The sequence below is a fragment of the Sinohyriopsis cumingii genome, chromosome 13, assembly GCF_028554795.1.
Source record: "Sinohyriopsis cumingii isolate HCF-2022 chromosome 13, ASM2855479v2, whole genome shotgun sequence".
Lineage (NCBI taxonomy): Eukaryota > Metazoa > Mollusca > Bivalvia > Unionida > Unionidae > Sinohyriopsis > Sinohyriopsis cumingii.
This window is the reverse complement of record NC_142973.1, coordinates 32,221,055-32,233,968: the sequence shown is the minus strand read 5'-3', so window position 1 is coordinate 32,233,968 and position 12,914 is coordinate 32,221,055.

The window sequence follows — 12,914 nt, the reverse complement described above, 5'->3', positions numbered from 1 at the left end:
TAACCCCCAAAATAACATATCATTTTCTTTAGTCCTTAATATTGTTTTTGGTACTGGTGACGTTGCTATTTCACCTTTGCAGATTTGGATTTGGGAATCCTAACCCAACACAATTTTTTAAGCTGTCTCGCACTCACAGCCGCCCGAGTTTCCTATTGTCGAGACAACTCTGATCGTATTTTCTCAGTGGAGCTTGCCAGTGGAACATATTTAGCTAGCTCATGTTGTTCGTGTAAATCTGCCAATAACGATTCCATTTTGCGCTGGAGTAATTTGATAAATCTATATTCAACAGCTAGTGTACATCTGCCCTCTTCACGTCGCTGCTGTATCATCTCAAAATCGTCGTTGATTTTTCAACATCGAGCTGAACCGTCAGACCATCTTGTTGTAACTGTTCGATCTCAGAGATAATCTCATTAATATTTTCTTGGTTCATTATACAGCAAATATATTTCTATAATAAAAGATTTTATCGAGACCAATTCGATAACGTGTTGCCAGATAATGTAAACTTATTGTGATTAATCCATGCGGGGTTTTCTGAGCATGTGGAAGAAGGTTTTGAACTTGTTTATGTCCATGACACCCGACACCATGTCTGATGAATATTTCGCTGCATATGTGTGTCAGCACTGTTAAAAATAACCGTACGATGACAGTTATATCTGATCACATTGGGGATATGAGTATACCACTGTGTCACATAAATGACGTCTGTGTTTTTATGCCTGCCTCATAAAAATATTCTGGCTGGATTTGTTTGTTTGTCAAGCATAACATCATCGTAAACCACCAGATTATTGATATCCACATTAAGATCCTTTATGGACGGCGCATCATCAATGTCAGGGAATAAACTTAATAACATCGTTGTTTTCCAGACTTAGCGCCAATTCACTGAATTCCTTAAGAACATAGTAGCATCGTTGGTCATCTACAAATGGCACCACTAAATAAAGTTTTTCCCATCTGAGCCACCTCATTATCAGTTTGAGCAACAACTGTGTTTTACCAGAACCAACTATAATAGCTCGAATGGAATTTGGCAACACTGGATCATGCTTGACCTGTGCTTGCTCGCATATCGCCAAAAAAGTCAATCACGTTCATATTGTATAATATAGTATTATCTGTAATCATGAGTTTATATTGTGTTCGATGCAAGATGGTCATGGATACAACTGGGTTGAGCACAACCACGTTAAAAGATAAGGCATGGGCACACAGGCAAGTGTGTAAAATGCAGCATAATAATATAAGTCTATGAGCAGCAATTCGAGCACTGCCGGCGACAGCCACTGGCGATGATATTGCTACAACACTCGGAAAATTACCCAAAACGCCATGGGCGAAGTACCCGGGCAAAAAATATCTTCCAGGATACAATTATTGTGGTCCTGGAACCCGACTTGCTATTAGACGTGACGAAAAAGAATCAACCAAAGCCAGGCAAATTTCTGGTAAATGCTATGGTTCAAGCGTGCCATACTCATGATGTCGCGCATAAAAACAAAGATCTGCAACATAGACATACCACGGACGTCAAGTTGATTCACACGCTAAAGTTGATAAAAAAATAAAAGCATACGAGAATCACTCGCGAACGGGTAGATAAGATCGGTGATGAGCGGTAAACTAGCCGTGGGTGCGGGGCAATTAATTGTTCGATAATTACATAATGGGGTCGACTTATTATAGTTCAGTCGGATACTGGAGCGGATATTTGCAAACTCGCCGATGCAGCAGGCGTCGCGCGTGCTGCTGCCGAAGATTGGTTGTCAAGACAGGCCATATGGCAAATTTATCTACCACGTCCCGAAACAAATCAGCATGGACTGTTTGATGTAAGCACGCCCAACGAAGTTCATCAGGCAGATATATTTTTTTTACCAAATGATGTCATCGGCACATCATGTAAACAGCGCACATACAAATACGCGTTGACTGTTGTCAACGTTCCAAGCAGGTACAAAGACGCAGAGTCAATTTCAACTAAAACAGCATTTGAAGTCGGAGAAGTTGCTCACAATTGCTACAGGTTGATCCTGGCAAAGAATTTCTCGATGCAATAACGACGCTGACGCAACAATATAATGTTAAAATAGCCGTGAACACACTGCCTTACATCCCGATCAGCCAATCGTTGAACGATTTAATCAAACACTTGAACAGCAACTGTTTAGACACCAATACGTGCAGGAATTACTGAGCAAGGACAGATCTCCTGAATAGGTTGCAAGACTACCTCACGTGATAACCACATTAAACAGCGATGTCACAAGTGGAATTAACGTGAAACCCGTTGATGTAATCGCAAAAAAACGCATACCACGAAGAAAATCGGCAGGAAATTAATTACAACAACCAGTGCTGGGTAACAACGTGACAGGCAGGTATTTATATGAACCTGGCAAAAATCTAGTTCTGCCGTATCCATGAATAATCTTGTACAGCGGCCTTTATTATCAGATGATGCACAGAACATGAACTTACCAATAATTTTTCTGTACATATCTTTATCATCTTGCGGCAGACAAAACCATCCTCGCCGGCTTGTACGAAATTATTTCAGAAGTTACAGTGAGCGATGTAAGGATCTTTGCGTCCAAAATATATCATAATATCACTACTGGAGCCCAGCACTTTGATTTTTTTACACAACAGTCGTTGAGATTAATTTTTTGTGTCCGGTTTATTAAAATGACCAAACCAGACTGGTACAACCGGATGAATAGTCGCTGAGAACTCGAATGATTAAATCTCAGCAAATCCAGTCAGATCATAGTCGAGAGGTAGTTGGCCGTTTATCGCTACTCTGGTCATTTCATGTGTTGGATGACCAAATCGTTCAAAATACGGTTGAATTTTGCTGTATCCAAGAAAACTAGCCAGGTAAAAAAACCAAGCTGTCAACTGAGATCATATCGGCGGAATTATATTTTGTGTTCCAGGTACCACCATGTCCTAACTCGACACAAGACCGTGATATATGGTCGTGAAATTATTTTGGTGTTGGACAATATGAATATTGTTCTTGCGCTATATAAGCCACAACAGACGACGTGGTAAAACAGTTATGAGTCATTCATCATTGTCGTCTCATATTTTACCGCAATTTGTTTTATCGCACTTTGGAGAGATTCCTTCCGATAAAGTATACCAAACGGTAACACAAATTCATCGAATATTGATTCATCTGTGGCAGATAAATCCGCTGCAGATAAATCTGTGTCGTCACCCTGAAATAGAACGATATAGGGTCACGCGCATTATTATATTACAAATATCCACAAAAATATCACCGTCATAAAATAGTATTGTTCTTTCTCGTGGAAACTTTGTTACTGATTCAATCCGGGTGTGACTGTTGTGATCAACTAATGCTTTTGGGGCGCCTTTACTACGATAGTTGCCAGAATTATGCAAAATCTCGTTTGTATTTGTTTTGACCACGATCGGAAACTTCAATGTTTTTTCCAACACTGCTGCATCATTTATTTTAGCTCCGTTGATGAGAGAATCTTCCCCATTGTGTTATTTTTTATTGTCGATTCTGTAAGTCCGTTTCCTCGTCTCGAGTTAATAAAATCTGGTGACACACTGAGCCACACAGATTAACGTGCCTGTGGTCGCGTCAGCGGCATTGGAACTTGCACAAAGCATCGGCACGAGAGCATTCATATCAGGATCGTTTAAACGGTATAGTGCATAAACCATCGCGGACACTGGATGCGCGTTATTATAGTATGGTTTGTCTATTCCAGTTAACGTGCCTGGTTTGGAGTTCTTGTCCACGCTGGCGATGTCGTTATTTCGCCTTGATTTCTTAACAGGGTCAAGTTATCACGAATAATCCAAATTGGGCCATCTTCGCTGACATGTTCGACAATAAATTTTATTCTGAAGAGGTAACATTTGTCGTCTGCAAGATTAGTAATAATCATAGCTGTTCATTTGTCGCTCATTGCAGAATTGACAAAAATACAGTCGCCGTTTATCCTGAATAGTGAAAAAACACGAGACACACCATCAAGTTCAAACTCATTTTTGGTCATTTTGATAATTCGTGTAATTGCAGCTCAACTGGTGGAGTTATTTCACCCGATAGTCTGTCGAAGTAAAATCTATTAATGTGTTGCGGTTCAATAATCGCTAATCTTTTTTGCTCTCATTCAAAAAATTTGTCTCTGACTTTCTCTGGTTCGTTTACTGATAATCTCTCAATTTATCTCGCAGATAATAATTAGCTAATCTGATTTAGTAAATTTTTGTGTGTAGTTTTCGACCTTGGAAAAGCTGGTTATATCCCGGTTAGATTAAAATATTGTTCTCTCAGCTGCTTTGCAACAGTCAAATTGATCATCGCTACATAATTAGGGAAAGTAATTTCTTTAATTGAACTTTCTCCAGATAACTTAATATGGCAAGAGAAAAAAAAAGTTGTGGATGGCTCGTGATCGTATCAGTCCGACCTTGTGGAAAAAATTGTCGTGGCGAGTACTGTGGTAATCACATGGCCAGTGTTCGCAAGGCAGTACTGGAAAACAACCATGTCTGAAATGTAGCGCTGGGGCCAAGGGAAAAACACAATTTTGTGTATCTTGCAGCGAAAAACATAACGCGCGCTTAAACGATATTACGAGATAATGAACGCCCCTGATGGCATCAGAATAAAAGACGCAAAAGATTATCTCGAATGATATTCCTCTGCTGAAACAATTTATATTAGAAAAATTTGAATTCATATATGAAGCAAGCTGAGAGAGATATTAACATCGGTGAATTTGTGAGGCATCCAATATTCGTTAATTATGAAGAGGATCGGGCCGGTGTCATTAGTCATTGTCGTTGCAACAAAACCTCTTGGAAATGTCAGCAACATGGGATACCTCACTATTGGAATTCCAGAAAGTAAAAAAAAAATATCTTTCACACAGATTTGTTTACGAGTGTTTTAACGGAGTTGTCAATTATGTGGTTATTATTGATCACGTGAACTCAGACAGAACAGATAATCATTTGGAAAAATTTACGTGCCATCACACAGAGAGAACACAATACGCGGAAAAACAGGCAAACACAAATAAACACCACGACCTATTGGATGAACTAGTCTTGAAACTGGAGAAACAAACGAATTTAGGCCTATCTCGGCTGCTTGAAAATATTTGATATTTGCTCCAAATCGGTACAGCTCGTCGCAGTTGGTGCAGCTAATTCAGCTACACTGACGTGACTTAATCAGAAAATAAAATTCACGTATATCACACAGTAAATATCTCTGCTACCAGACCCGCATACAATTCAGTTGACTTAAAAGTTTTCAGTATATTAATGTCGCATTCTTTTACCACGGCGAATTGCCAAAAATCCAACTCGACTCATAATTTAGACATCCCCCACGTCACTTGTCAAATACCTATGACGCACTGAGCCGCTAACACGAGGTTTTCCCCACGCTCAGGCAAACCTGTTACAATTATACAGCATGCATGATTTAAAATTCTCTGATTAGTAAATACGCATTTAATTCTGATCTGTCTGTACTGATAAAACTCTGTGATACCTGTCCACGTGCAGTTTGTTTTAAACCCACCAGCACAGATTTAAAAGTCTTATTAGCTAGATAAGCCAATGGCCACCGTAACACGTTTAACAGACAGACCGACTGTTAAACAAATGACATGTACACAATTTCAAGTGCGCGTATACTGATAATCGCTCAGTGTACTGCCCAGTAATTTTCTATTGAGGTCAAAATGGATCGGAGTGGTAGAAAATCACGCGGTATACACGTGATAGTACTTTTCCCATGAGGTCAACATGGACAGTAACCAGCGACAGTAATTTTCCACTGAGCTCAGAATGGACAATAACCAATAACCGGTGCCAGTAATTTTCCATTGAGTTCAGAATGGACCAGAGTGCGAGAAAATTAAGCTGTATACAGGTGATATTAATTTTCCGTTGAGGTCAGCATAGACCACATCTTTTTTTTTTTGTTGTCCCCCACCATCATATTTTCATACAATCTTCATCACACGGTAAATAATAAATCAGCATTGCTGAGGGTAAAATCAGCACTCGTACAGGTCCCGGATTCTGGAATGGTTGCTTGTTTTCCCCGACCCCCCCCCCCCGCCGAAAAAAGTTGGTTACCACTTGTTTTGGTCGGTTCCCCACCCCCACCCCTTTCCCCTACTCCTTCCAAAGGAATATAGATGTATACGAATGCAAATGACACGAATACTTGCCACTTAAGGTATGTGGAATACATTCTAAAAAGTGACACCCATTACTGAAATAGTAGGTGTTCAATGCCTACATGATTTGTACTAAAGACTGGATCAAGAAAGTTGATATTGGATTACTAGCGCAGGGTAATCAAGGTACGATCGCGTGAACAAGAAGTCGCGCGTATTATCCTTCAGCTCCTGTGTGGCTGTTCAGCTATGAATGGGATAGAAAAGTAACGTACATTTAGTTTTATTCTTAACTTGTACATATGACACTTCCTCAAATTAATAATTTAGCATGATGTAAAATTTAACCAAATAAATCTGAATTGACAGCCGTGTTTTTACTGTCTTTCAGGTGTATGAAAGAGCGTATCTGTAGGGAGAAAAATAGGTTATTATGTACGAATTGAAATAAATGAATGACATACCATACAGAAGATATATAAGAAGTTACATAATTGCCTCCAATTTATTGGTCATATGTGTCTTTTATTTTCTGCGGGTGTTTTCCCAGTCTTTGTTTATAAATGATGACATTATCGCGTATCTCTTTATGTTTGTAGTGCAACTTCTTCCCAAGCACAGACTAAATAAGGTTGGATGCTATCCGCTGTATTTCGAAAGCCTGGTCACAGACGACGCCTGGTACAATCAAGTAGTTCTTTGAAGTTGACGGGATCCCTATCAATGTAGACAATGACAGCGTCAGTGATGATCATGATGAAGACAATATTCAACTGGCTCATGAATTATGACTGGACATTTACTTTGGGCGCCTAGATAATTTTTATAATGACGTTCCTATTGATGATAATTCCTATGACTGGGAGAGTAAACTTGTTTCTAACCGGTGAAAGATATTGACGGAAGCTGGAAGTAATTGTCTCAGTGAAACATGGTTCGTTGAAGACAAAAACAAATAGTTTTCTGGTACAAGTCAGACCATGATTTTGGCGTGGCATTCAGAAGCTCTACCATTTTAATCATATAAAGAGATGCAGGTCTCACATACATATTGCTGTACATTCTCTAGCATGCAAGTGACGTGCTACCACTGTTCAACTATCCTTTTCTTTAGTGAATATTGTGAACGTTTTTCATATTGTTTGTTTTTAATTTGTTTTGTTGTTTATGGCGTTTTGTTTAGAAAATGAAGCATACAAATTACCTGTCTATGATATATTGTGTATCGTGCATTTGCAAATTATCCTTTTATTGTGAACTCCACGGCATAACACTATAGTACAAGTTCCACTGTTTTAAAAGTTAGTTAATCTTACAATTTGAAGAAAATCTGTTGAATAAAATGTTCATAAATATACCTCTGCTTTTACCTTACTGATTAGAGTATAGTTAGTTTTATTTCAGGATGGATGCTAAAATGTCTGCACCAAAGTACAGTAGAGTGTACCATATCGAGTTAATCACACCCACACTGAAGCGTTAAGCCTCATAACGGAAACGAATAAAAGTTAAATATTTGTATTATTTCAAAAGAACAATAATTTTCTCATTCTTTCTGGGCTAAATTGGCAATGTTCAGGCACGTTAAACAACAAAATGCTTTCATTACCTTGTTCTGAATCTCGGCTGGAACTTCTACCACTATAGCTGAAGTAAAGTGTTCTAATAGTTATCATGTAACAATTTGATTTGTATGGAAACAAATCCCGTTGCTTGTAAACATGTATTATTATATAATGTATTTTCAGTTGTGCATGTATTAAGTCTCTGTATATGCACATTTATATTTGGTGTAAATTGTGGACATTGTTGAAATTAGACACCAAATAACTGAGGACACACCAAAAACCGAGAATGTTCTAGATAAGAAATTGGGTCAAATTTTGCTCGACGAACAAATTTAGCACAGAAAAATGTAAAACATGATTTGAAGGTAGGTCCCAATTTACACACTTGTTGCTTATTTCGTTATTCTGGAGTGTCTTTTTCCTCCAAAGCTGGCGCTTTACAATCTCAAACCATGTCCTCGGTTACCCGATAGAAAACTTGCAGCAGTAGCAGCAGAGAGAGTGATCCCACCTTTTTTTGAAGGGTCAAAAAGCCGAAATAAACCTTGTAAAAAAAAAGACGATTAAGCCACGTAAAACACGTTAAAAGAAAGATATTTAATCGCATGTAGGGGCTGCCCTTAATTTTTTAAAAAACAATTTATTGTTTTTTGTTTCCCAAACTGAAATATATCCATGTATATTACGAAATTGAACCAACCTGAGGTCGTACTCTCTCTGCTGCTATAATTAAATCATCACCAATATTAATAAATGCCACCAGCTAAGGAATCTTACACAGCTAGATTAGCTCGAGAACGACTAGAAGCAATAAGGAAATTTATTCCCGTCCGTGATTCTGTCAGGCGAAAATTAGAACAAAGACAAGAAGCTCAAGTTGAATTTGCTACAGGTACAGAACAGTTTTTTAAACCTGTTACAAAAGTTACTGAAAAAGTTGCGGATATTACTGAAAGTCTTCTTCCGACGCTGAAACAAACTGCTGACCAAACCGGTAAAATAGCGGAAAGAACTAAAAAAAACCAAAAAGGACTTTACGAGAATATCCAGATAGTATAGCTGCTGAACAACCTCCTCCTATAGGTGGAAGAAATACTTGAAAGTATTGGTAAAATTCGTACGGATATCGCCGGTGTAAAAGAAGTACTTACTCCTAAACCTAAAGCGAAAAAAAAAAAAGAAAATACAAATTGAACTAGCTGAAAAATTTAATGAAGGTATTATTGAAAATTGTTAAAAAATTGAGGAAAGGGAAATTTCTCGCGTTGCATACTGATAGTATTTTTTTTAGAATGAATGAATTGTTAAACCTGATTATGTTGATACAGCTGCTGATGATTATTTAAAATGGTTGTTTCGTGTGTATTATGACAAAAAAAGTTTGGCGAAAAAAATTTAAAAAAATACGTCAAAGTTATCGATGATATACGTGGATTTTATTCAGAAGATGTTAAACTAGGAAGACTGCCCCCCTCCCCCGAAAATCATTACATCAAATTCCTAAACGTATACGACCACTACAACCTTCTCCATCGCAACCTCCTGAGCCAGAACCTCTTTATCAACTTCCTCCACCGAAGCAGCAAGAAGAACGACCAAAACAACCCTCACAAATTCATGAACTAAACCCTAGGGTATATTTTAACGACGAAGCCATTAAATATTCTCATAATAACTGGGATAAATTAGTCAAATTTGCTTCCGAAGAATATGATGATAAATATGAATATTTAAAACCTGAATATATTGAAAAAGTAACACCCACATATTGGGTTCCTGTAGTATATTTTGCCGCTCGAAAGGTGTAAGTATTTTGCACGTTGGAGGTAGTATATTTTCAGCTCTTAGGATTACAATCTCATCAATTATGCTAGCGATATTTTCCTTATTCATATACCATATAGAATTTATTTGTTTAAAATATAATTAAAAGATCTCCACTGATCGTATTTTTCTGAAAACGTCAAATTTATTACACCATCAGCAACAAACTTTACTAAGCACGAATTGATATTGAAGTATTTAGCAGCCGCGTTCATTGATTGAAATTTATTTTCATTGCATCCAATAACAGCAACGACCGGTTTAGCAACGTTGTTACGTTTACCGTATTCCCATACTTACAATTTTGACTTTGCGTGACATATCTCAAATTCGTTATTCTATTATCAGCTTTAACTTGGTTGATATGATCAATAACAAAACCGTCTTTGATCGGTCCGTGGAAACATTCAAAAACAAATCGGTGCGAATAAATTTTCGATCCTCTACAAGCAGAGAAATGAAGATAACCATTGTTTTTAATAGCGCCAACTGATTTATTTAATTTACAGTGTCTAATAACACCGTCACGAGTAGGATGTCTCACAAATCCATTTTGCTCCATTTATATAATAATATTATTTGTCTAAATATATGTTTGTTGAAATCTTGCTAAATAGTCTTCCGCGGTTTTTATAACATTGTCGGTAGTACTATATTTTTTATCATAATATCGCTTTAGCTCTCTGTCTCTTTTAACATCACATTGCACACATAACTGCGTTTCTCCTCTAACTCCAACACCGCATCGTAAATACGGTTTAGGTCCTAGACTTCCTTGACGCACGCTTTGTGAATGATGCTCACAAAATTCGTTTACACAAGATTTGTTACAGGGAGCTACAAAACCTATCGCAATCCACTTGCATTTATTTCTTACTTGAACCATAAAATATATCGTTGTATTTTAATTGAAGATATATTTGCTTTAATTGTAATATGGATGAAATTGAGAGATTATCTACAATTGAGCCTTGGAAAGCAAAGTTTTCTAAATCTAGATTTGATCTTGATCGAATTTCGAATAAACTTACCGCGATATCAGATCGAACACTAATAAAAATTATCCGTGAAGCCAAAGAAGAATTTCGCAAGGATGGTGCATATCATGTGTTGTCAACATTTAGAATTGTGGATGTCAATGGAGTTATTGTTGATGCTACCATAAATGATCAACGAGCCGAGACGATTATTAATCATCTTGATACGCAAAGATATTTGCTTAGAATAAAATTTGTTGTATTATTAACCGAAAGAGATAATAATACCTGGATTATCCGTGATAAACGTAATCCCGTGCGTGTTTGTGAAAGAAATTTTACGATAAGTATCAACTCCAAGTCAGGAATATTAACTGGTATTGACAAACCGTATTATACACGAGCATATCCTGTAACCGCGGTTATTTATGGAATATATCCGATAAATGATAGACCAAGCTTTGAAGATCTTGCACCGATGAAGATTTCGTCATTGTCAAGGTTAAATTGTGTAGCTGAACGAGTAACAGAACACTTTACAAACGCGATACGTGGAAATAAATTAACAGACCTACGACGTGAAAAAATAAACTCTTGGAATGAATCAGTCAAAGATAGTGGAGCTACAATTAACGATGCTGCTAAGTTAGAAAAAATACTAAAATTTCCAATAATAGTAGCAACGATAACCGGAGAAATTTTACATGATTCAAAACATTATAGAAAGAGGGGGCTCCGATAAATATCATTGATCATGATGCGCATGCGTGGACGTCTGCGGTGACAATATTTCCAGGAGATCGAACCATTCGATTTTATAATGGTAATATATTTGATGTTATCGAAAATATCAGTAGTAGTGATCCTGTATCAGTATGGCTATTTCAAAGCTCCGATGAAAATTATGATCAATTTGTGCAGGTTAACGGAGATATGTATCGTACAGAATCACTCCACGAACAAATGAAAACTCTTGCGTGAAAATACACTAATCCTGAAGACGCTGAAAAGTTGCTTGGTAATTGTTTTACCGTTCCATCTGTTGCGGCTCATTTTGCTGGAAAGAAAAATTCGTGGAAACCAACTCAATTTGATTTTCTCGATGATACAATATCAAGTTGTGTCGAATACGGACACGGTCGATTATGGAATACTAAATACGATCATAACGATGTTATTTCAGTTGATATGGCTGCATGTTATCCCGGAAGTTTTCTTGGAATGGGGGAATGTTCTGCGTATTTTGCGCGGTTTGGACATCCAACACATGAGATGACCAGATGATCGATAAACGGACCATTACCTAATTTTGACTTGACTGGATTTGCTTGTATTCAGTAATATGAATTTGATTTTAAAAAAAAGTCTCCATGCGATTTGCTATGTCTGGTTTGGGAAACATTTTCAACAAAGATGTGGGCACCAATAGTGTTATTACGATATATGATCGATTCGGGAATATTATTATCCTTGGTTGTAAGTGAAGCAATTATATCGTATCGAAAACAGACCAAAGTTTGGTTGCCGCAACCATACAAGTTTAATATATCCAGTGTCAGAGAAACATTTCCTCATCTTACGAGAATGAAATTACTAAAATTTTCAATAAAATATCTAAGGTCAGAAATATCGAGGATGAAAAAATCTCGAGAGATCTTGGCAGAAAAATAATCGGTAAATTCACCCAAGGAGGATCATACGATCACAAACAACATTGTACAATATTAATTATAGACAATGCTGAGTTAGATTTTATAATTGCTAATACAATGAATAAAAACACGTTCATAAGTAAAAGTAATGTTAATTTATCAGACGAAACACGATTAGGTACAATTGTGAGTTATATTGATGATGAGTCACCACAGCTTACTCATGTAAGATCCTCAATGCTCGCGTACGTTTCGATAAATTATTTATCGATGATAAATAAAGTTTCTAAGTTTGCTGTCAGAGTCGCTAAGGATTCGTTTTATATCAGCGCGAATTCAGGATTGTTGGAAAAATTAAATATTGGCACTGATGCATCATGGGGCATGTGCAGAAGAAAACAAGAAAATAAAATCAGTTATTCTGAATCCGCTGATGTTCCGATCAAATATATTTATTACAAAAATAATCAATTATCAAAATTATCAGCACCATCAGTGTGTGATCCTATGGCGAGACATAAAACGGTTTATCTAACGGATGCGATAGTTCCGGTAAAACAACTTGTGTTATTGAATTATTTCGGCGAAATTCTTCGAATTGTGTTGATATGGTCGTTTCAACACATACACATAGACTTGCAAAAGAAATGAACGAACGAGGAGTAAAATCATGTACTTATCATAGCT